Genomic DNA, 24,412 nt, shown 5'->3' with positions numbered 1-24,412 from the left:
TCAGATCTGTGGAGAGGCGACCCTGCTGACGGTCAGAATGTTTGTTTTTCAATGTATTTTTGAGCTATAAAACCACCTGTAATTGAATAAATGTAAGGCAGAGCTGTTTAATGTCATACTGCGGAACATTCCAGGGAGAGCAATGACATCTCCATAGCGACACGAAGGTGAGGGACACCCAATCAAAATGTTACACAATGCACCTTTAACTCCAAAAAGTAAAAGAGGAATTTGATTGTTTTGTACATATCCCCCCCCCCAAAACAAAATATTTCATTCCAATTAAACAGATAATCAAAGTCTGTCTGTTTGTTTTAATTTTTAATTTTTTATGTCGAGTCAAAAAAACAACAACAATTGAACCAAGAATTCTAAGTATAATTCCAACCATTTTTTAGATTTGCATATGTTAAAACGCCCATATTACACTATTTTCTGAACTCTTATAGCCCAAGGGTGACATATTTAAAAGGACACAGGAGTCAAGCTTTAACTTTTAATTTCTTTTATTTTTTTTAAAATCTTATTTTGTCATTGGTTCTTCCGTTTTAATGAGTTTAAGAGAGCGAGAAAGTACCGCCCTTGTACATTTATCGGCTCCTGGCAGAAATGAGGAGCGACAAGCGGCTACAAAACAACATCCACAAAAAACATTAACAACTTACCAAAACAAAACTAGAAACGATAATACAAAAAATAGACACAATTAAAAACAACTGGGGAAAAACAAAAAGTGCCCAAACGTAACAGATCTGTGTTATAATGTTGTTTCCTCATCACAAACAGACTTGGAGTTGTGTTTTGTTTCATTCACACATGTTTAACTCACAAATCCTGCATACAGATTTCAGGTTGAGTTCTTCTCTCAAACAGAAACACTCTGTTCCACCTTGTGATGTCATGTGGTAATACAGGAAGTGCTCCAGCGCGTTTTTAAACTCTATACACCTTCACTAGAATCATTTGGATAATTTCAGTCCTGGAATTGCCAATCTTTGCTGAATAAAACGTAAAAAGTAGCTGTTAACTTGAAAACTACCGCTTCATGACATCACAAGGTGGAACGGAGCAATATTTTTTGAGCTTTAGAGATGTAAACAGAGTAATAGTGAAGGATTAAATCTGGTTTAAAGCTCATAACAGTCAATTTTGTGTAATATAGAACCTTTAAATGTGCACTTTGGGGCATTTTAACATTTTTGTAGTTTTGTTTACCCGCAAAAAATGCTTGAAATTAAAATCTCTAAATATACTTTTTGATATTTTTACCCACATATTTTTTTCCTGCGGGTGTTCAGAGGTGCAGGGTTAAGTGAGTTTCCGAAGGCGGCGGTGCATTCGTCACACTTAGAGCAGCCACTGAGGCGTTCATCCCAGAGGAGCTCATTCACTGTACGCTGCACCATTACCCACAAGCCACCAGGGCGGACAGGCGGGCGGACGGGCATCATATGCTCCGTGGAACGAGGAAGTCCGCCAACAAAGATCACTTCATAAATGTCACGGAGAGAGAACAGAGCCCGGGCGGTTACACAAGTTCACGTTTTGGTTGAACTTGTGAGCTCGGTTTTAGAAATCAAACTGTTGGTATGAAAAGATCTGTAAGGAAGAAAATTGAAATACAAAGACAATCAGTCAGTCAGTATTTTTACAGCCAAAAAAACATGTTTGTTAACTAAAAAGGTTTTGTTCCACTGCCAAAACCGCAGACGTAACACAAAAAATGCTCTGGTATCGTCAATACTCTCTGTAATGAAAAACAGAAGCGAGGAAATGGAAATAGAAAGTAGTGATTTGTGAAGCACTGTGGCATAATTTAGAAGTGCACTGCAGAACATTTCAAGTGGAGGGTGTAATTAATAAGTCTTTTTATTGGCTTTGTTACCTTAGTTGATCCGCAGACGTTGTCTATGTACCGTATTTTCCGGGCTATTAGGCGCACTGTCAACTTTTTTCAAGGTTCAAGGTTCTTTATTTTGTCATTCAAACATGTGAGAGAAACACATGACAGAACGAAATGTGCTCCCCGAGGCCCAGTGATACAGAAAGAGATAAAAAAACAATAATAATAATAATAAGCAATGTTAAAAAATAAATACATTTAAAACAACAACATTTAGCAGTTCCAATGAACAAGTAGTAAACGTGGCAAGATAGAGAAAGAGGCAACCAAAGCAGGAAGTCAGTGTGCACTGTTCAAAAGTCTGACAGCCTCAGGAAAGAAGCTGAACTTCAGCTGAGAAGTTCCAGCTTTAATGCTCCTCAGTCTCCTCCCAGAGGCAGAGGAACAAACAGATGGTGGGAGGGGTCCCCCATGATCCTGGAGGCCCGTCTTCTACAACGCTCCTCGTAAATTTCACAGATGGGTGTAAAGTCACATCCAGTGGTCTTCTCTGCCGCTCTGACCACACGCTGTAGAGCTTTCCTGTCCTGGGCTGAGCATTTTTCATAAATAAACCGCACCGGACTTTAAAGGAAACACAACAGTGTGATGGGTGAGTGGTTTTGTTTGTTTGTTCGTTCACGGTGACTCTGGGCTTTGTTCAGTTGTGGCGTGTAGGGAGGTGCTGTCTGGGACCAACGGATTGTCGGCGTGTTCGCAGTGACTCAGTTGTTCTAGTTGTGTCTCGCTTTTTCGGTTCGTTCCTCCGTTCCGTTCCTCGTCGGCGTGGAGTGATGAGTGTGTCTGTGGGTGTGTTTTCTCTGTGCGGTCGCTGTCTGCTCCGTGTGTGTTTGCGTGTTCTGCGGGTGGTGCGGCTTTGTAGTTTACTGAAGTCGTACTGGGACACCCGAGTGGATTCGTGTGTAGGACGCTCTGGATTGTGGGGCGCGCAATCGTTTTTTGATGGGGTTGAAGGCTTAAGAGCGCGTCCTATAGTCCAGAAAATACGGTAATATTTTGGTTGGGTTTCACCCGCTTGTTTCTGTAGATCTGTCATTGCTCTGCCGTGTTCTAACGTTGTTCCCTCATCAAAACAGGCCTGAAGAGGTTTTACTGTAGCTGCCATACATGCATGTTTGAGTAATTTAGCGATCTCTTCAGTCCCTTTTCGACTCTCCTTATGGTTAGCTGTTAGCCTGATTCATCAGCCGGTTTCACAAACCATCTGACCTTGCAGTGTTAGAATTCAGTCGCTCAACGGTAAGCGGGTACTTTTTTTATTTAACCAATCGCTGCTATTTGAAGGGCAATAACGTCTTTCCCCTTGATAAAATTCACCAAACATTCTCTTTGTTCCGGCTTTAAATGCTCGATCTCAAGAATCGTTGCCAACACAGAATGTATGACTTCCATCTCAACTGCTTTGTTTACTGTTGTGCTGTGGCTGGTGCCTGAACTTGCACGTTTTTTGCGAACCGTCTAGTGTATTCCGATTCCTAACCTAGTCGCTGGAGAGAAATTAAACTGAGCGGAGGCATTAGGTGGCACCAGCCTGGGTAGTTAGCTGTAAGATTCTGTGTAAATCAATCGCAATATTCATCTAAAATGACTTTGTTGATAAAAAAACAAAAAAAAAAAAACAAGATGACTTCTGTGTTGGAAAATTGTGGTGCCCAATGAGGTATTAGGAGCTGATTTCCATCTTTACGGTGTCTCGCCGTAAACGCCTCTTCAGCAAATGATGTCAGCCTCTTCTGATGGCTGCAGATCACACTGGTGTGGTGAGCAGGATTAATTTTTTTTTTTCATTGGTGTCAAAATGGGTATGCCACGCTCCCGAATCCTACGTGTATCGCAGATTAAGAAAATAAAATTGGAGAACGTATCAGTACAGAGCAGCGGGCGTGTTCCGATGGAGGTGAAAACGAGGGTAAATTGAAGCGATGACATCTTGAATGCAGGAGAATAAAGATGATTCAAACATGCATGAATCCATCTGAATGTTAAAAGCTCTAAAATGCCGATCCTGCATGACTCCTTTAAATATATCCGTCTCCATTTAGAGCTGTAACTCGGCCTTGTAGCATAACACAAGGCAAAGATACAGGTCAGATCCATGGGAAGGCACGGTATACTTGAGATTAAATGCAAGATATAAGTTTAATACAATACTGTGGAATATTCCAAAGAATTACTGGGTAAAACGTCATTTGCCCGGGAATTTTTCATATGGCAGGGGAGCGTCTTTGTCTTCGATGAAAGACCATGATGTCAGTAAGATGACGTGTTCTACTGTTTGTAATTACAGACTATAGTTTGCAGCGAAGTTTTTGTCCATTATTTTACGATGTAGGGATTATTATTGCAATACACTGTTAAATTGGATGTGATCATGTTCGCTGGAAATTGCAGCCGTAGAACACTGGTGGATGTGATGCTTCGTTTTGGTGGTAAACAGTCGAACACTTGGCTTTCTTCTGGCTCGCTGTTAAAATATGAGATAACATGACATTAGCTACTACCCGATGTGTGTCGTCTCTAATGTTAGTATCAGATTCGAATGCAATTAAGATGAAACAGCCGCTCTATCAGTGATACAGACAACACAAAAACACTTCTCAGTTAATGTTGTGGAAATAAATCACCAACACCATGGAGCCTCCCTGAAATGATCATGCTGTAGTCTAAATAAATACAGTCTATGGCTGTAGTCATGTCTCTCCCTCCCCCCGCTCTCACTATTCCTCTCTCTAGACCAGACATGTCAAACTCAGGCCCAGGGGCCAAATTTGGCCCTTGACATAATTATATTTGGCCCACAAGATCATATCAAATATGTATTAGAGCTGGTCCGCCGGCTACAGATAGACTATAGAGACATTATTTATTTAAAATGTCATTATTATTTTATATGCTTGTTTTAGATTCAATGTTTTAGCAAAACTATTATTAAACATTTATTTTAATAAGAAAAGGTTTAACATTACATATCTCAAAAGAAGAGAAAACATGCAAATGTTGTTGAAATTTTTCAATAAATATTTAGTTTGTCCCACGACTTTGTCCCAGTTTTTAATTTTGTCCCCTGTGAATTTGAGTTTGACACTCCTGCTTTGGGCTGTATAAAAATGTACAGGCTAAACCTTCTATAGTCGCTGACTGTGTTACCGAGCTAGTTCGATTCTAGTTGAAGTCTGCCTGCGCTGGGTCCTAAACGTAAATCAAGTTGATTAAGATGTAATTGGACACACGTTATGTATTTGGCTTAGTTTGCAAAAGTTTACTCTATAACTAGATGTTATTTTGAAACTTCTCTTTAAGAAAACTTCAACTATCGAAAACTGTTAATCCGGATGTTGATGAGGAACGGAGCCCCCACCCGCACGGGAACGCCCACAGCTGGATGACATTGCATATTTTTGGCCAAAAAGTTGCATTTCCTCCACTTTCCAAATGTGCACTGTGCAAAGAGATCGGCACTGCTTAGACGTTTATGTACACATTTACGCGGCGCCCAGGAGGAGTCTGAAAACTCCATCGTAATGACTTTGATAAATCCTCAAATGAGCTCCTGCTGTTCCACCTCTGCTCTGAGAAAACACTGGGCACAGAAACTCTACACTTTAAAATGAACTTTGAGGAATAATTTAGGTGTTTTGTATATTTTTTGTATCCATTTTTTCTTTAAAACTATGGACTGAATAATATTTGTGCCTTAAATAAACAAAGAGAGAGAAAACAGTCATGGATAAAACTCGTAAAAGTCCATTTTGCATAATATTTCTCCTTAAATTCGTGTTGTAAGCCACTAAATTGTGCTGCATAATATTCAAATGAGTCTTGTGCAGGTCAGAGGAGGCCAGAGCTGCAGGTGCATGTAATAACTGCTCTTAAATCCTCTTACATTTTACAACTTCAGCAAAATCCACTCATTATTACAGCTCCAGAGTTTGAGTATTAGCGTCTCAACATGAATATATTAAAGTGAATGTTCAGATTAAATATCAGGGCAGGGCAGGTTTTGGACTTTCTTAAAATAGACGACGTTCTCGGTCCATGTTTACCAAAAAGCCTCTTTGCTCCGTGTTATTAAAGATTGAAGATATCGGATGGTTTATCTAGAACAACGGCGATACGGTCGGGATGAGAAATGGGATCTGAGCGGTCAGAAAACAAAAAGCTCGGTCATGTGTGAATTCCATCGGGTTAAAGGTGCATTTTGTAACTTTTCTGGTGGAGAGTCCATCAAATGCTTTTTCAGTGGAGATGTTATTGTTTTTACAGTACGGCGCTAAACCTTTCTGTCTTCATGGAGACTAAACCAGACCAAGTTACGGGTCAGATCTGTGGAGAGGCGACGCCACCGCATTCCAGGCAGAGCAATGACACGTCTTTAAATACACAGGTGACGAACTTCCAACCAAAAAGTTACAAAAACATCTGCGGATCAACTAAGGTTTACGTTTACACTGAAACGAATCACCGTATCACCGTCGGAAACAGTTTGCGTCCAGACATGTCGTTTCAAGCGTGAAAAGCGTCTTTTCGTGGACCAACGATGAGGTTTGTTTAAACTGTTTTCCGTAATAATAGGGCTGCAACAATAACCGAAATATTGTAATATCGTCAAAGTTCTCACTAATAATATCGTGGATCATCACAATATATCGAAGCCCCAAGTCTCTTTGCTTAAATTATGAGTAGAGTAGAGTTACGGTGCAGCAATAGAGACAAAAAAGATAAAGAGAACTACATAGACCATGATCCTTTGCTCCAATTCAGTGCAGACTACAAGAAGAAATAACAGTTCTAAGCACATTTAAGTCTTAGTTCTTTAAGACTCGTCAAGGCATTTTAAGAGGAAAAAGTAGTAGCAATAAATATCGTACTGGGAGATTTATTCTCTGTGTTTTTAATGTCCCTTGATATGTTGTGGTTCACCTATGTGTTGTAAAAGAGGTCAATGTCTGGACTTTGAAGTGTCAATGAGGTTGGGACACGTTGTTTGAATTTTGGGATGTATATAAGACAAAAAAGAGGACGGTCTGGACCCGTTAACATATGCCAATCCATGATAACACTGTCTGGGTAAACATTACTGTCAATGTCCTGCAAAAACAAGTTATACAGTCAGACAATATTTGACAAGATGGTCAGTATAAAGCTGTCTACTTTTCTGTACTGTGGCGGGTGACGTGAAGAGATGCTTGTGGCTGAATCCTGTTATCAACTTGAATCAGAGACCTGTACCTGCTTGAGCCAATAAAGAGACATGTCCTTGAACTGCTTTAACTCTCTCTTTTAAGACTCTTCTCAGGCTGCCTCCAGGGAAAGCTGACAGTAATGAGAGATTTGGATATCATTACATCCCTAGATATCGCAATAAATATCGTACCATGAGGTTCATACCGTGACAATATTGTATCGTGAGACTTGGACATCGTTACACCCCTACGCAATAGTGTCACATGAACAGTTTACTTTTAAAATGTATTCCCCTACAGATTACAGATTCCATACCCCAAAATGCAGTTTGTAACGGAATCCATTAAATAACTTAAAGTGAGTAATGTAATCTGAATACTTTGGATTACTTGATTTGCTGTAGAGAAGCAAAGACGAGGATCTTCACATAAGATGTTTTATCTGATAAAAGACAATAAAAAAGCCCAGACTTTACTGAACCAAATAAAAAATATTATTGACAGAAGAGGAGGAGGCACGGTCCACACAGCATGATTTAGTCCAGTTAAATCCTTTTTTAGGCCTGCTTTTAGACCTGGTTTTAGTCCTGGTTTAGTCCTGGTTTAGACCTGGTTTTGACCAGGTTCAGACCTGGTTTAGTCCTGGCTTAGACCTGGTTTAGTCCTGGTTTAGTCTTGGTTTAGACCTAGTTTACACCTGGTTTAGACCTGATTTAGACTTGGTTTAGACTTGGTTTAGACCTGGTTTAGTACAGGTTTAGACTTGGTTTAGACCTGGTTTAGTCCTGGTTCAGTCTTGGTTTAGACTTAGTTTAGACCTGGTTTAGACCTGGTTCAGTCTTGGTTTAGACTTAGTTTAGACTTAGTTTAGACCTGGTTTAGACCTGGTTTAGTACTGGTTTAGACTTGGTTTAGACCTGGTTTAGACCTACTTTTAGACCTGATTTGGACCTGGTTTAGTGTCCGGCAATGAGTGGAATTACAAAAAAAAAAAAAAAAAGGGGGATATAGCCCAAAATGTGAAAACAGGAAAATCCCGCTGTGTAATCCATTTATTTCAACAAAGTAACTGTAATCCAATTACCACTCACTGAAACAGTAATTGTAACTGAGTACATTTACTCATAATCTGTACTCTGATTACGTAACTCTGGTACATGTAATCTGTTACTCCCCAACACTGCACATGAACGATGTCAACGAATCAGAAAAGTCACGATCCTACGTCAGCGTATCAGTGTTTTCAGGCGTCCACACGGGGCCGGATCAGATCTGTATTCGGATGAATTCGTGGGATCTGGCAGCACCACATCGTTCCGTCTCTGGAGCCGTTTTCCATCGGATTAGTGTGGACGAACACTGCATCCACAACGAAAACAACTCAAATATGTACTAGTGTGGATGGAGCCTAAAATAACGAGTTACAAAGCCAATAAATAGACTTTTTTAATTAAGCAGACCCTCCACTTGAAATGTTCTGCAGTGCACTTCTAAATTATGCCACAGTGCCTCACAAATCACCACTTTCTATTTCCATTTCCTCGCTTCTGTTTTTCATTACAGAGAATATTGACGATACCAGAGCACTTTTTGTGTTATGTCTGTGGTTTTGGCAGTGGAACAAAACCCTGTTAGTGTAGTAGAGTATATTTAGAAGTGATTTTGGAGGGCGGCCATTTTCCAGTCCTTAAAACTCCATTGATTTGTTTGTCTCTGCTCCGGTCTATTGGAAATTGAATCTCGAAAAACCAAGAGCCTAGTGAAGAGTTGTTGTAGATTTGTCTCCTGAGAGGAATGTTATTTACTATACCATAAACATTGTGGTATGGATCAATAGCAGGCACAGACAGGACTACACCGTACACTAAAATCTGACGTTTATGAATATTAAAACATACAAATCAGTTATACGAGTCAGTAATATTTGTTGGAGGACTGGGTATGTTACGGGGCAGCTCTTCTAGGGTCAGTGTTGGGAGTAACGCGTTATAAAAGTAACGAATTACTGTAATACGTTGCTTTTTGCTGTAATGCAGTAATGTTCGGCATTACAGGGGAAAATGGTAATATTTGACTCAGTAATTCGCGTCAAAATGCTTTTTTAACCTGGATTGAAGTGGCGGGTTTATCGTTTTCTTCTTACAAATTCGCTAAAATCACCGCGATATCAGCAGTGGTGAAACGGCATCGTTACGGTTCGAAATGTCGGGACGGGCTCAGAGGTGCGCCCACGTAGACCGTCGGGTGACCGCGGGCGAAAGGACCAGCGCCGAACTCCACGCTCCAAAGTGCAAAGTGCAGACGACGCCCAATCGCGCTTTGCACACGCCCTGCTCCACGGACTCAGGGTTCTCTCAGGGACGGTCCTAGATTCCAAGTCCTAGTCCAAGATTAGGCCAAGATTCTTCCAAGATTAATCCTGGTATGGTCCTGGTTTATACCTGGTTCAGTTCTGGTTTAGACCTGGTTTAGTCCTGGTTTAGGCCTGGTTTAGTCCTGGTTTAGACCTAGATTAGTCCTGGTTCAGTCCTGCTTTAGTTCTTGGTTTAGACCTGGCTCAGTCCTCCTGGTTCAGTCCTTGGTTCAGTCCTGGTTCAGTCCTGGTTCAGTCCTGGTTCAGCTTTGGTTTAGACCTGGTTTAGTCCTGGTTCAGTCCTGGTTTAGTCCTGGTTCAGTCCTCCTGGTTTAGTCCTGGTTCAGTCCTCCTGGTTCAGCTTTGGTTTAGACCTGGTTTAGTCCTGGTTCAGTCCTCGGTTCAGTCCTGGTTTAGTCCTGGTTTAGTCCTGGTTTAGACCTGGCTCAGTCCTCCTGGTTCAGTCCTCCTGGTTCAGTCCTTGGTTCAGTCCTTGGTTCAGTCCTGGTTCAGTCCTGGTTTAGTCCTGGTTCAGTCCTCGGTTCAGTCCTGGTTTAGTCTTGGTTTAGACCTGGTTCAGCTCTGGTTTAGTCCTGGTTTAGTCCTGGTTCAGTCCTGGTTCAGTCCTCTTAGTTCAGTTTTCGGTTCAGTCCTGGTTTTGACCTGGTTTAGTCCTGGTTTAGTCTTGGTTCAGCTCTGGTTCAGTCCATATCTGGCACAAAATTTCAACATCTTCGCACAGTTATTTTGTTGAGAATAACTTAAAGTCCTGCAATAGTCGTGTAATATTTTACATTTTAAACACAGTAATATTATAATGCAACAAATCACTTTAAAACCACAGTAACAAGTCATAAATAAATCACACATTATAGTTTTGAAGTCACTTGCCCGACAGTGGTCAGGGAAGTAACAAAAACCAAGATGACGACTTCTTTCGGACTCTATTTACATTAATTTATGAAGTTGTGTTGAGTCTAGCTGTCACTTTTTTGTCAGTTATGTACACTGTTGGGCAAGTTACTTTGAAACTGTAATGCGTTATTTATTACCTATTACTGTCATTTCAAAGTAATTAGTTACATTACAATATTACTGCATTTAAAATGTAAGGCATTACATTACTATTGCATTACTTTAAGTTAATCTCACCAAAATAACTTTTGCACTGTATATGGACTGAACCAGGACTAAACCAGGTCTAAACCAGGACTAAACCAGAGCTGAACCAGGACTAAACCAGAACTGAACTAGGACTAAAACAGGACTCACTGTGGGGATGGGCTCGAAGGTGACCGCAGGAGAAAGGAGCGGCTCTGCTCCGCACCTCACGGAGGTAAGAGCGGCTGTCACCCGATCGCTCTTTATGGACCCTGCTGCTCGGGCTCGCGGACCCTGATTTCAGCAACTATTTGCAGGTACAAGACCCGGTGCAAGAGTCTGTTACAGCGCGTAACTTCTACCTTCCTTCAGCGTGTCCAGAAGTCCAACTTTTTGTGTGATGGTTTGCATCTTCCTCTGCCTTTTGGGTGCGAGCGCAGGAGCCTTTGTCGGTGCAGAACGTTTCGTCGACGTTGTGGGTTTTCGTCGGGGAGAAAACTTACAACCGTACAGCACTTCAGAATCACACTGCTAGAGATTAAACATGTATTTAAATTTGGCAGCTGAACACATTCTGTACTGTACTGTAAAGGAGACAGGAGTCCCTTGGCCAGTCAGGACGCAGCGGGAGGAACGCAATACGCATTCATACAATGTAAAAAAAAAAAAAGGCATGCAAAATTGCACACAAAAAAAAAATCTGCGAGACCGCGAAAAGTGAACTGCGATAGAGGGAGGGACGAGTGTAAACCAGGTCTAAACCAGAACTGACCCAGGTCTAAACCAAGTCTAAACGAGGTCTAAACAGCGTGGAGTTCTTTGTCAGTTCTTTCGCCCGCGGTTACCTGAAGGTCTATGAGGGCGCATCTCCGGCGTTTCACCGCTGCTGATATCGAGGTGATTTTAGCGAATTTGTATGAAGAAAAAAACACCACTTCAATCCAGGTTAAAAAACAACAACATTGTAACGCGCGTTACTCACATTTGTACCGAGTAAAATATTACTATTTTTTCCCCTGTAATGCCTTAACATTACTGCGTTACAGCAAAAAGTAATGCATTACTGTAATTAGTTACTTTTATAACGCGTTACTCCCAACACTGGTTATGTAAGAGGAATAGGCATTTACACATTTTTATTTCCATCTGTTACATAAACCAAATAAACCAGTCCAAACCTTTGTGCTTTCTTACAGTGTTATGATATTCCTATACGCCCCAGTGGACTCCTATGGCCCCTATAGCATCAGAAGCTCTCGCCCGCCGTCTCCTGCCTGTCACGCTCCCCTCTCCTGCCTCTCTATTATTCTCCGCCGAGCTCTCGTGGCTTCACACCCTCCTGACAACCACCTCTACATCTGTACTCCTTCCATTCCACGCACAGCTGCGTCTCTCCGGCGCGCGGTGACATTCGGGCGCCGCATCGGTTTCGCGCCAGTGGCCAGCAAAATAAAGGCTCCCCTCTCCGCTCAGACTCGCGCACACTCGAGGAATACACGCGGCGGCTCTTCGTATAGACGTGATTTGTTAGCTCTGGCCTTTCGTAACCCCCTTCGTCTCCGTACTGGGAAAAAAAATGGTTCTTTCCGTTTTATCGTTTACGCCATCGGGCTGTTGCGCTAAATGTCAGCAGCCAGAAAGCGAGCGAGGGTGGGAGTTAGCGCGCGAACAAACCGACTTGATGGTTGTAATTTGTTGAACGCTTGAGGAACTAATGGCGAGCGAACATGACAGCTAGGAATTGGTAAGTGCGGGTTGTCGGCGCTAATCTAAGCCGCGGGGTAACAGGTCGAGGGGGCGGTGGTGGAGTAGACTGTAAAAATATATCGAAACCAAACTGTGCCTTGAGTTGTTTTGACGAGTGTGGGCTTATTTAGAACAGATGTCTCCAACCTGTAGCTCGGGACTAAATACAAAATAAAAAACTTGAACATCCCCAGTTTGGGTTGGTTTGTAATAATAAAATTATAAAACGAGCGCGTAACTAAGGAAAATTGTTACGCAGTTGCAGTGTTGGGGAGTAACAGATTACATGCACTGGAGTTACGTAATCAGAGTACAAATTATGAGTAACTGTATTCGGTTACAGTTACTGTTTCAGTGAGTGGTAATTGGATTACAGTTACTTTGTTGAAATAAATGGATTACGTGGCGGTATGTTCCTGTTTTCACATTTTGGGCTAAACCAGGTCTAAAACCAAGACTAAACTAGGACTAAATCGGGACTAAACCAGGACTAAAACCAGGACTAAACCAGGACTAAACCAGGACTAAACCAGGTCTAAACCAGGTCTAAAACCAGGACTAAACAGGACTAAACCAGGACTAAACCAGGTCTAAACCAGGTCTAAAACCAAGACTAAACAGGACTAAACCAGGACTAAACCAGGTCTAAACCAGGTCTAAAACCAAGACTAAACTAGGACTAAATCAGGACTAAATCAGGACTACACCAGGACTAAAACCAGGACTAAAAACCAGGTCTAAACCAGGTCTAAAACCAGGACTAAACAAGGAGTAAACCAGGTCTAATTAATATGACACTAACAGTAGATGGACATAATTTAAAGCAGCAGTGATCTTATATAAAAATCATTTCTCTATCAATAATAATTTTAATCTTCTTAAGGAAAGGCTGGTCTTTTATTTTCTTTTAGCAGATAAAACATCTCATGTGAAGATTTCCTCGTCTTTGCTTCTCTACAGTAAAACAAAAGTCTGTTCATGGAGACTTGGGCTCAACAGACAATTTGAAGAGAACAAACATGAATTTTCAGGATGTGGTTGTTACATTCATGTAGTTTAAAAAAGCAGGACAATACAAGTAATCCAAAGTATTCAGATTACGTTACTCACTTTAAGTAATTTAATGGATTCTGTTACAAACTACATTTTGAGGTATGTAATCTGTAATCTGTAGGGGAATACATTTTAAAAGTAACCTTCCTAACACTGCGCACTCAACACTAATGTGAGTCACTGTTGATCATTTTTAACCCTTCCAGACCAGTTTCAGTACATTTGTCCTCGCCTGGATTTCTTTCTTAATTTTGCTATTAAAGTAACTAATGAAGTGTTATACATCCTTTTTTTTCCCCAGTACAACCAGTTTTTTCACAGTCTACTGCTGTAGTTGTGTCACATGGCTGTGATAAAAGCGATATGGCCAGAAATACAAATGAAAAAAAAAAAAATCTAATCAATTAAAACACAAAGCAAACATGTATAAACAACTTTTTAGACATAAAAAATGCTTAATTTCAGGCTTCACCTATAACAGTGCAAAAAAAACTCATAGTTGAAAAGTTCTGCGTGGTTATATAAAATATATTCGAGGTGTATTGTGTATAATAAGACAAATTACCATTGTAAATGTATCATTTTGATGCCCATAGTTGTTTCATAGGCATCTAACTTAAGGTGACCAACCATCCCTCACTATTGAACCGGGACAGTCCCAGTTTTGAGCCCTGTGTCCCCTGTCCCAGAAGATTTTTACAAAACCACTGTTTTGTCCCAGTTTATACAAGAAATGACCCAGGTGTCCCTATTTTTGACAAATCTGATCCCTGCCAACAGTAAAGAGAGGTATACAGTGTCATTGTTTAGGTAAAGTACTAGTCAGTAGTGCCTCCGCTCAATTTCATTTCTCTCCAGTGACTAGGTCAGGAATCAGAATACACTAGACGGTTTGCAAGAACCATGGAAGTTGTAGATCGTGCACCGGCCAATCAGCAAAGAACTGTAAAGTCATGACGTCAAACTCAAGCGTCTGTCTGGGTCCATTTTGTGATACAGCACAACAGTAAACAAAGCGTCGAGATGGATGTAGACGAAGACAGACATTCTGTGTTGGCAACGATTCTCGAAATCGAGAATTTAAAGCTGGAATAAAGAGAATTTTTGGTGAATTTTATCAAGGGGAAAGATGTTATTGCTCTTCTTCCTACAGGATTTGGCGCATTACATACGTCACGACCAAATAGCAGCGATTGGTTAAATAAAAAAAGTACCTGCCTACTGTCAAGCGAACGAATCCTAATGCTGCGAGGTCAGACAGTTTCCACAAAGTGAAACCTGCTGATGAATCAGGCTACTAAAAATACAGAAAAGCTGCTTAAAAAAATCAAAACCCAAAGAAAATGTGACTATACTGACTCACATTAGTGTTGAATACATAGCAATTTTCCTTAATTACACTCTCATTTCACAGTTTTATTATTACCAGCCACCACAAACCAGGGATGTCCTAGTCTTTTTTTATTTTGAAAATCTCCTCACCCTTTGGACAATAACTCAAATTAAATGGATAATGGTTCATGTTTTATAGGCATCTAATTGTCCCCCATCTAAGACTCGCTTCTTTCTGTGGCATTTTCATTTTATAAAAGTAGCTCACCGGAGGAAAAAGATTGGAGACCCATGATTTAGAACAAGATCGTTTGAGTCTTTTCATTGTATTTTTTTGTGATTTCAGAGTATTCATAATTGCTTTAGTGGAAGTGGTAGTAGTTATTTTAATGATCAGTAATAACGTCAGGTAATAGAGGTTCAATATTTCTAAATAATTTAAAGCAGAACATGTCATTTTACTTGTCTACTTGTCTAATATGGCGATAAATGTACAGTATATTGCGAAAGTAGCTCAGTTTGTAGAGTGTTTCTCCATTTATCCGAAGGTTGGTGGTTTGATTGCAGCTCCCACAGATGAATCATGTCCTTGGGCAAGACACTTAACCCCCCTCGCCCCAGTGTCTGTGTGAATGGGTGAGCGGTTTCTTGACGTAAAGGGCTTTTAGTGTCTTGAAGGTCGAGATTTGACCATTATCCATTGAATGCAGGTGTTTTATTGTTAAAATACCTTGAAAACATGCAGTCTTATTGTGTGTGGGGGAGCACCTCTCCACAGATCTGACCTGTCACTTGACCTAATGCTTATCTGTATGGAGAAAGACAAGGCCATACTGCAGAACTGTAACGGCAAAACTATAATTCCCGTTATGGAGACTAGCATGTAGCCCAGAAACCTTACACAGTGCACCTTTAATGTTAATATTTTGCGTTTAATATGTTTTTATTGATTGCTGTTGTTTATAATTCATCGACTGCTTTGTTAAACATAATAAAACCGAAGTCGTGCAGTGTTGAGAATGTGAGGCCAGCACATCTGTCCCAACATATTGTAATTAGGATAATGAAGAATGCTCAGATGGAACCCCCGTCTAACCCATCCAAAAAAATCAAAACAAAAATGTCGTTACACAATTATTCGCGCAAACCTGTTCACTGGGCACGGGCTCAATCTGCGAGCAATCTGCTGCTGAATGTTTTTAATCACTAAATAGAACAAAAATATTATAATGTATTTCTATTATGAGAGAAAGAAAAACAAGTATTTACTATTTACCTCACATTGTGTAACTTGTCTGGAGGGTGTCCACAACGTAGCAGTAGTAGTAGTAGTAGTAGTAGTAGTAGTAGTAGTAGGAGTAGGAGTAGTAGGAGTAGACTGCTTCTGAAGAGTGCGGCGCTATCCTTGCTTGCTCCTGCTGTTTTTGCTTTTTAATCAGTTTACCTCCTCCAACAACGGCTATTTTGATTTCCTTTTAAGTAAATTAATACTTTTAAACATTTTTACATTTTTAACAAATCATCTGATGAGCCAGCAACATGTCGGGAGAAGAAACCAAGGAATTCTATCTGTGAGCGCTGTCGGAACTATCAACAAGAAATTTTATGAGCTACAAGCACGGATATTTGCTTTAGAAACTGAAAAAGGACTTCATCAGACGCTACCAGTGACTTCCAGTGGTGAGAAACCTACAGTTACTTCTAGAGAAGAGGGTGAAAATTCTTTCAAGTTAAACCTGAGTGATACTGTGTCTTTTCCAAAACTTGGTACAGACCAAAATGCTAAGCCAGCGCAGCGAGTGATAAAAGCACCCACAATAAAGCTAACAAACAGATTTTCACCACTGTCACAGACTGATGTTAACGTACAAAGGGATAATGTACTGTCATCACAAAACAAGAACAATAAAGTTGCCAAAAGAGTGCAGGCATACCGGGAATCTGTGCCAAACGTCAAGGTCAGAGATACGTTGCTGCTAGGAGACGGGGCTATCAGTGGTGTGAGTCACAGAAGAATCCTAACATGCTGCTACCCGACCTACACTGTTTCTGAGATAACAAAACTCCTGCCAAAAGTTTTGTCAACACACCAAGGGGTTAAACAGCTGATTGTGCATGTGGGTGCAGTGGACATCAGAATGGAACAGAGTGAAGTCTTGAAAAGGGATTTCACAAAATTATTCGAGGAGCTTAATAAAGTGGAGATTAAGACATTTATCAGTGGACCTCTTCCCAACATAGACCTAAGGAACAGGAACAAATTTACCCGACTGTTTCAGCTGAACACGTGGCTGCTGAATGTGTGCGCGGCCAGAGGATTGCACTACATTGAGAACTTTGATCTTTTTTGGAAACGGAAGGACCTGTTCGAGGGAAATGGCCCACACCTAAGCAGAGGTGGAGTGAGAGTGTTGACGGAAAACCTCCTCCACGCTCTGAGGCACCGGCCTGGACAGGGTCCTGTGCATCCAGTGAGAGAAAAGAGAAATGGGAGAAGCATCCCTGCTGCACCTAACAGAGAACCAGCCAACAAGTCAGCACCATTGACAGCACCACCGCTGCCACAACCACAACCACTTCCCCCTCCCCCAGACAACAACTCAACAGCATCATCACCTCCCCCTCCCCAGAGAACAAGTCAGAACCACCTCCCCTCCCCAGAGACACAAGTCAGAACCACCTCCCCCTCCCCAGAGAACAAGTCAGCAGAACCACCTCCCCCTCCCCCAGAGAACAAGTCAGCAGCACCACCTCCCCCAGACAATCTCCCAGAGAATGAGTCAGCAACACCACCACCACCTCCCCCAGCGCCACCAGCACACCCATCACCTCCGCTGCCCACAGACCAGCCTGGAGTCCCCCTTGCTACATCTACTCCATCAACGGACTCTTCACTCTCCTTCCTCCTCCCCACCTTCACCCATGGCACTGCCCAACCATCTAGAAAGCCTCATCAGATCGGGAATCAAGATGGTTCCTCTCACACACCTAACATAGCACGGTCAAGGGTTATGTTGAACTCTCCCCCATACAAAACTGTGCCTGTTTCACCACCAGAGACTCTCTCAGCTCTCCCCTCTAATTTTTCACCCAAACCTCCCCCTACTCCACCTCCTCGGTCCTTACCAGGCCCCTCACCCAAACCTCCCCGTATTCCACCTCCTCGGCCACCTCCTCGGCCCTCACCTGGTCCCTCACCTGGTCACTTACCCAAACTCTCCCTGCTCGCCCTCCCCCGCCTTTCCCCAGAGCTGTTATCACCAAGAGCTAGGACGCACAGGGCCTCTGCTGTCCAGGACATACAGTCATGATAAAGGTAATATCAGGCTGGGGCCCTGCGATGGAGCTATATCTCCAGTTACAACACGTAGACGGATTAAAAGAAGGACAGTTAGACTGTCTAATCAGAGAAATTTAGTTCACGTTCCCTGTAAGAAGATAACATCCAGTCCTACTGAAACTAATCAGAAACTTGCTGTGCTCAATGTCAGATCTTTATGTAACAAATCATTTCTAATTCATGATTTTATTTCTTCTTTTAATCTTGACTTTATGTTTTTAACTGAAACATGGCTTGACAAAAACACAGGTCATGCAGTGCTAGTGGAATCAACCCCTCCCAACTTCAAATTTGAATCTGAAACACGAGCAAATAAAAAGGGTGGAGGAGTGTGTGCATTTTTTAGAGATCATTTGGTTACACACAGGTTGTCATTTGGGGTGTTTTCATCATTTGAGTATGTTTCCTTCAAAATGGAGCTAAAACAATCACCGTCCATACTCTACATAGTCATATACAAACCTCCTCAGCACTGTCAAAGTTTTATTGATGATTTTACTGAGATGCTTTCAGTTGTTTGCACAGACTTTGATGGTTTAGTCATTACAGGTGATTTTAATGTACATGTGGATAATGTGTGTGACAAAAATGCCAAAGAGCTTAGTGTTGTCCTTGAAACTTTTGGTCTGACTCAGCATGTCAGTGAGCCCACTCACACAGAGGGCACACTCTGGACCTGCTCATTACAAAGGGTGTAAATATTTCAAATGTCAGTGTGGTTGATGTTGCTCTGTCTGATCATTTCTGTGTCTTTTTCTTTGACCTGTCTGTTATTCCCAAACCACCGGCTGCTCCTACAGTTGTTCGAAGGAGACACATAAATGATAACACAGGTGCACTGTTCATGGAAATGATACATTTTGAAATTGCCTCATGTTCTAATGTTGATGATGTGTTGAACTCTGTGACTTTGAGTGTTTTGAATGTTCTGGATGCCATTGCCCCGATAAAGGTTAAAATGGTTAAAGATAGGCAAAAAGCTCCGTGGAGGAATGATGACTCAGTCAGGGCACAGAAAAGGGAGTGCCGGAAGGCTGAGCGGAAATGGCGCAAGTCAAACCTCCAGGTTCATTATGAGATTTACAGAGGAACAATGCATATGTACAACTACACTTTGAGTAAAACAAGAGAGAAGTATTTTTCGGACATTATTGGTAATTGCAGTAACAACTCTCGTGTCCTGTTTGCAACAGTGAACAGATTAACAAACCCTCCAGCTCCACTGCCACTAGAACTAATTTCCACATCTAAATGTAATGAGTTTGCAGTTTTCTTTAATGACAAAGTTCAGAGCATCAAAAATGCCATAAATTCCACAACACAAATAACAAGCATGCAGCCACAGAGACACTTAGAGCTGAGTCACTTTGCACCTGTAACTGACAAAACTGTTTTAGAGATCGTTACCAGTCTGAGTTCATCTACTTGCTGCCTGGACATGTTACCCACTAGATTTCTAAAGTCTGTCCTCAACAGTTTACTTTCACCACTCACTCACATAGTTAACATGTCACTTCAATCTGGAACATTCCCAAACGCATTGAAAACTGCGGTCATTAAGCCTCTCCTAAAGAAGAGCAGTCTTGATGCCACAGTACTGAACAATTTCCGACCCATCTCAAATCTGCCGTTTTTTGGCAAAGTCCTTGAAAAAGCTGTTTACCAACAGCTTACGAACTTTCTCCAAATGAACAACTCCTTTGATGTTTTCCAGTCAGGTTTTAGAGCCCACCACAGCACTGAGACTGCTCTTATCAAGGTGACAAATGACATCCGCCTGAACACTGATGCAGGCAAAGTCTCAGTCTTGATCCTGTTAGATCTGAGTGCTGCTTTTGACACTGTCGATCATGGGATCCTCTTACAGAGACTAGAGGACTGGGTGGGCATCTCTGGTACTGTACTAAACTGGTTCAAGTCCTATCTAGAAGACAGGAAGTATTTTGTTGAAATTGGAAACTGTGTCTCAGATGACATGGCCCTGACCTGTGGGGTGCCTCAGGGGTCAATCCTGGGCCCCCTGTTGTTCAATCTCTACATGCTGCCATTAGGACAGTTAATAAGCAGCAATAACGTGTCGTACCACAATTATGCAGATGACACTCAGATCTACGTCTCTCTGGCAGCAGGAGACTATGGACCAGTGGAGTCACTTGGTCACTGCATCCAACAGATCAGTGTGTGGATGCAAAACAACTTTCTCCAGCTAAACTCTGACAAGACTGAAGTCATAGTGTTTGGTCCACAGAAACAAAGGGACAGTGTCAGCAATCACCTCCAGTCTCTCGCTCTAAAACCTTCAAATCAGGCAAGAAATCTAGGGGTAATAATGGACTCAGACTTGAACTTTAACAGTCACATAAAATCAATAACATCTGCAGCCTTTTACCATCTAAAAAACATAGCAAAAATCAAAGGTTTACTGTCTAAAGCAGACTTGGAGAAACTTATCCATGCATTTGTCTCCAGTAGGTTAGACTACTGTAATGGTCTGCTCACTGGTCTCTCCAAACGAGCTGTGAGACAGCTGCAGAACATCCAGAACGCTGCAGCTCGGGTCCTTACTCGAACTAGGAAGTACGAGCACATAAGTCCTGTGCTCAGGTCTCTGCACTGGCTTCCTGTGCCTCAGAGAATAGACTTTAAAGCAGCTCTGCTTGTGTACAAGTCTCTCCATGGCCGAGCACCAAAGTACATCTGTGACATGTTAGTGTCATATGAACCATCTCGCACTCTGAGGAGCTCAGGGACCGGCCTCCTGCTGGTGCCCAGAGTCAGAACTAAACAAGGGGAGTCAGCGTTTCAGGTTCATGCAGCTAAAACCTGGAACATTCTTCCTGAACATGTGAGACAGGCCTCTTCTGTGACGCTGTTTAAATCCAGGCTCAAAACATTTCTGTTTGACTCTGCATATAACTGAAAGGTTTTCATTCCGCACTCTTCTCTCCAATTTATGTCTCTCTTTTTTAATTTTAATCTTCATGATTATTTATGTTTTGATTTGTTTTTATTATGATTTTAATGTATTTCTTATTCTGTAAAGCACTTTGAATTACTTTGTGTACGAATTGTGCTATACAAATAAACTTGCCTTGCCTTGCCTTGCCTAGGAGGAGGAGTAGGTGGAGTAGTAGGAGTAGTAGGACTAGTAGTAGTAGTAGTAGTAGAAGTAGTAGGAGTAGGAGTAGTAGGAATAGTAGGAGTAGTAGTAGTAGTAGTAGGAGTAGTAGAAGTAGTAGGAGTAGTAGTTGTAGAAGTAGGAGTAGTAGGAATAGTAGGAGTAGTAGTAGTAGTAGTAGTAGTAGGAGTAGTAGGAGTAGTAGTAGTAGGAGTAGTAGGAATAGTAGTAGTAGTAGGAGTAGGAGTAGTAGTAGTAGTAGTAGTAGTAGTAGTAGTAGTAGTAGTAGTAGTAGAAGTAGTAGTAGGAGTAGGAGTAGTAGTAGTAGAAGTAGGAGTAGTAGGAATAGTAGGAGTAGTAGAAGTAGCAGTAGGAGTAGTAGGAGTAGTAGTAGTAGTAGTAGTAGTAGTAGGACTAGTAGTAGTAGTAGTAGAAGTAGTAGGAGTAGTACTAGTAGGAGTAGGAGTAATATTAGTAGGAGTAGTAGTAGTAGTAGTAGAAGTAGTAGGAGTAGTAGTAGTAGAAGTAGTAGGAGTAGTAGTAGTAGCAGTAGTAGGAGTAGTAGGAGTAGTAGTAGTAGTAGTAGTAGTAGTAGTAGCAGTAGTAGGAGTAGTAGGAGTAGTAGTAGTAGTAGTAGTAGTAGAAGTAGTAGGAGTAGTAGTAGTAGTAGTAGTAGTAGTAGTAGTAGCAGTAGTAGGACTAGTAGTAGTAGTAGTAGTAGAAGTAGTAGGAGTAGCAGTAGTAGGACTAGTAGTAGTAGTAGTAGAAGTAGTAGGAGTAGTAGTAGTAGCTGTTATTGTATGATTTTAATGGTTTAAAAAAAAAAAAAAGATAAATCTAAATAGTAACACCTACCACAAGTAATGTAGGTCAGATAAGTCTAAATATTTTAAAGGTGAACATGTAACTTTGCTTGTCTCCATGGAGACAGTATGACATTAAACTAATCGGTCTTACATTTATTCAACTACAGATGCTCAAAAATATCTTAAAAAACATGAATTCTCCGTGTGAGTGTGGTCGTCTCTCCACAAATCAAACCTGTAATTTGGCTTGTGAGTCTCCGTGGTGATTCTTAAGTTTATGGCTATACTGTGGAACATTTTAGGTGCATCTCCATGGAGAGAGACAAGCAGGTGATGGACCCTCCGCCAGACACCAGTCAAAAAAAAAACATTTACACCAAAGCGTAACAACAAAGCGTAATAAAGCACACGAGCAAACGAGCAGCACACGAGCGGGTTTCGCTTTCCATTTTAACCGGTCGGACAATTTACAGCAGCAGCGTTAGACGTGTGTCCAAACTGCTATCATGACGCTACACGCCGCACAAATTAGGATGAAGTTCTAATTCTGCAGCGTCAACAGAGCATCTCCAGGCTTTTTTGCGGGGGAAAGACAGGAAATAAGCACGGGGTGTCAAAATAAACCTTCCAATACCTTTTCAAAATACGTTCTCTAAAACCACTACGGTCGCGTAAACACCAGGAGCTCGGGGAACGACTCGTGATAGATTATGGAAAGTTTACAGTCGTGGAGGATAAATATAAAACAATTTACGACATCACACCGCAGCTTTACAAGAACAACTTCTGAAGGAAAAGGCGCATGGAGCACACAAACAAAGTAAAATGGTGAGTATCTTAATTAATGCAGCACCGCAGATACGGCTCGTGATCGCTGCAAAACATCGTCTTTCTTGTTGTCAGCTTTTGTTTTATGATTTAAAACGTAGTTACCCCAATAGGTAACACTTTATAATAACTACACCTTATTTAGCCTTAATAAAGCATGAACAAAGACATAATTAATAATGATTCACGCTTAGTAACTGCTTAATTACTACCTGAATTAGCACTTAACTTGCACTTAATTGGCCTGTGCTGTAAATAGTTACTCATAAGTATTTCTTACTTTATTACTCATGAACTAACCACTTGTGTGTGCATTTGTAAATGTATATTTAAGCACAAATTTGAGCATTTATTAATGATTAGTAAGACATGAGAGAATGATTTACTAATAATGCATTATTGTTTCTCTGGAATTTGACCAACCTTAACAAATGCTTAATAAAACGTTATTAGTCTTCACTTTAGAAAAGCTCTCAGAAAGACTTAACTAACAGATAACAGCTGCCTGAATGATCATTGCATTATGAGTAAATCATTCTCTCATAGCTTACTAATCATTAATAAATGTGTACTTAAATATACATTTGTAAACATGCAAATGGTTAGTTCATGAGTAATTAAGAAGTACTGAGTAACTATTTACAGCACAGGCGAATTAAGTGCAAGTTAAGTGCTAATTCAGGTAGTAATTAAGTAGTTACTAAGTGTGAATGATTATTAATTAAGTCTTTGTTCATGCTTTATTAAGGCTAAATAAGGTGTAGTTATTATAAAGTGTTACCAAACAATAAAAGTTTAGTGTTTTCTGGTGTAAACTGAAGCTTTTTGAAGTACATGTGTGTGCAGTTCTTTCAACATTACGTGATGCTGATGGTCTTGGTGTAAATTCGGAGTTACACAGCGCACGTTTAGTTTGTGTGCCTGGAAAACCTTTGTAAACGCACTTCCCTTAGCGTTTCTTGGCCTGTGTCCAGTGATTGATTGTCTTAATAGCTGTAGCAGTCACACCTGTTAGTTTGGCTAATACAACGATTTAACCCGTCGGCCGATTAAAACTCCATATGCACATGTTTTACCCGACTGTCTTTGATTATTCTAGTATTTTTTAACCACAGACCTTTCACATGTTCAGTCAGAAGAGGCTTTAAAGTAGCTGCACCTGGTTTGTGTTCATGTAGTTGAGATGGGCACAGGGCCTGATCGCGATTTGGGGACACGCTGCTCGACAGGCTCGGGGTTCTCTCAGGGGCGGTCCTAGATTCCAAATCCTAGTCCAAGATTAGTTCTGGTTTAGTCCTGGTTTGGACCTGGTTTGGACCTGGTTTAGACCTGGTTTAGACCTGGTTTAGACCTGGTTTAAACCTGGTTTAGTCCTGGTTTAGAACCTGGTTTAGTCCTGGTTTAGACCTGGTTTAGTCCTGGTTTAAACCTGGTTTAGTCCTGGTTTAGTCCTGGTTTAGACCTGGTTTAAACCTGGTTTAGTCCTGGTTTAGTCCTGGTTTAGACCTGGTTTAAACCTGGTTTAGACCTGGTTTAAACTTGGTTTAGTCCTGTTTAGTCCTGGTTTCGTCCTGTCTTAGTCCTGGCTTAGTCCTGGTTTAGGCATGGTTTAGTCCTGGTTTAGTCCTGGTTTAGTCCTAGTTTAGACC

The 24,412-nt window shown here is 41.2% G+C and overlaps 1 protein-coding gene across 1 annotated transcript in view; it reads left to right on the top strand.

Moving 5' to 3' along the window:
• Positions 1 to 24,412, top strand: part of thsd7aa (thrombospondin, type I, domain containing 7Aa) — a 437,777-nt gene that overhangs the window by 58,263 nt on the left and 355,102 nt on the right. The window lies entirely within an intron of this gene.

Source organism: Boleophthalmus pectinirostris, unplaced genomic scaffold (genome assembly GCF_026225935.1).
Source record: "Boleophthalmus pectinirostris isolate CB_2022bp ecotype Guang Dong unplaced genomic scaffold, ASM2622593v1 HiC_scaffold_21, whole genome shotgun sequence".
NCBI classification, from domain to species: domain Eukaryota; kingdom Metazoa; phylum Chordata; class Actinopteri; order Gobiiformes; family Gobiidae; genus Boleophthalmus; species Boleophthalmus pectinirostris.
Note: the sequence above shows the minus strand (reverse complement) of the source record. Positions and strands in the feature narration are given on the sequence as shown.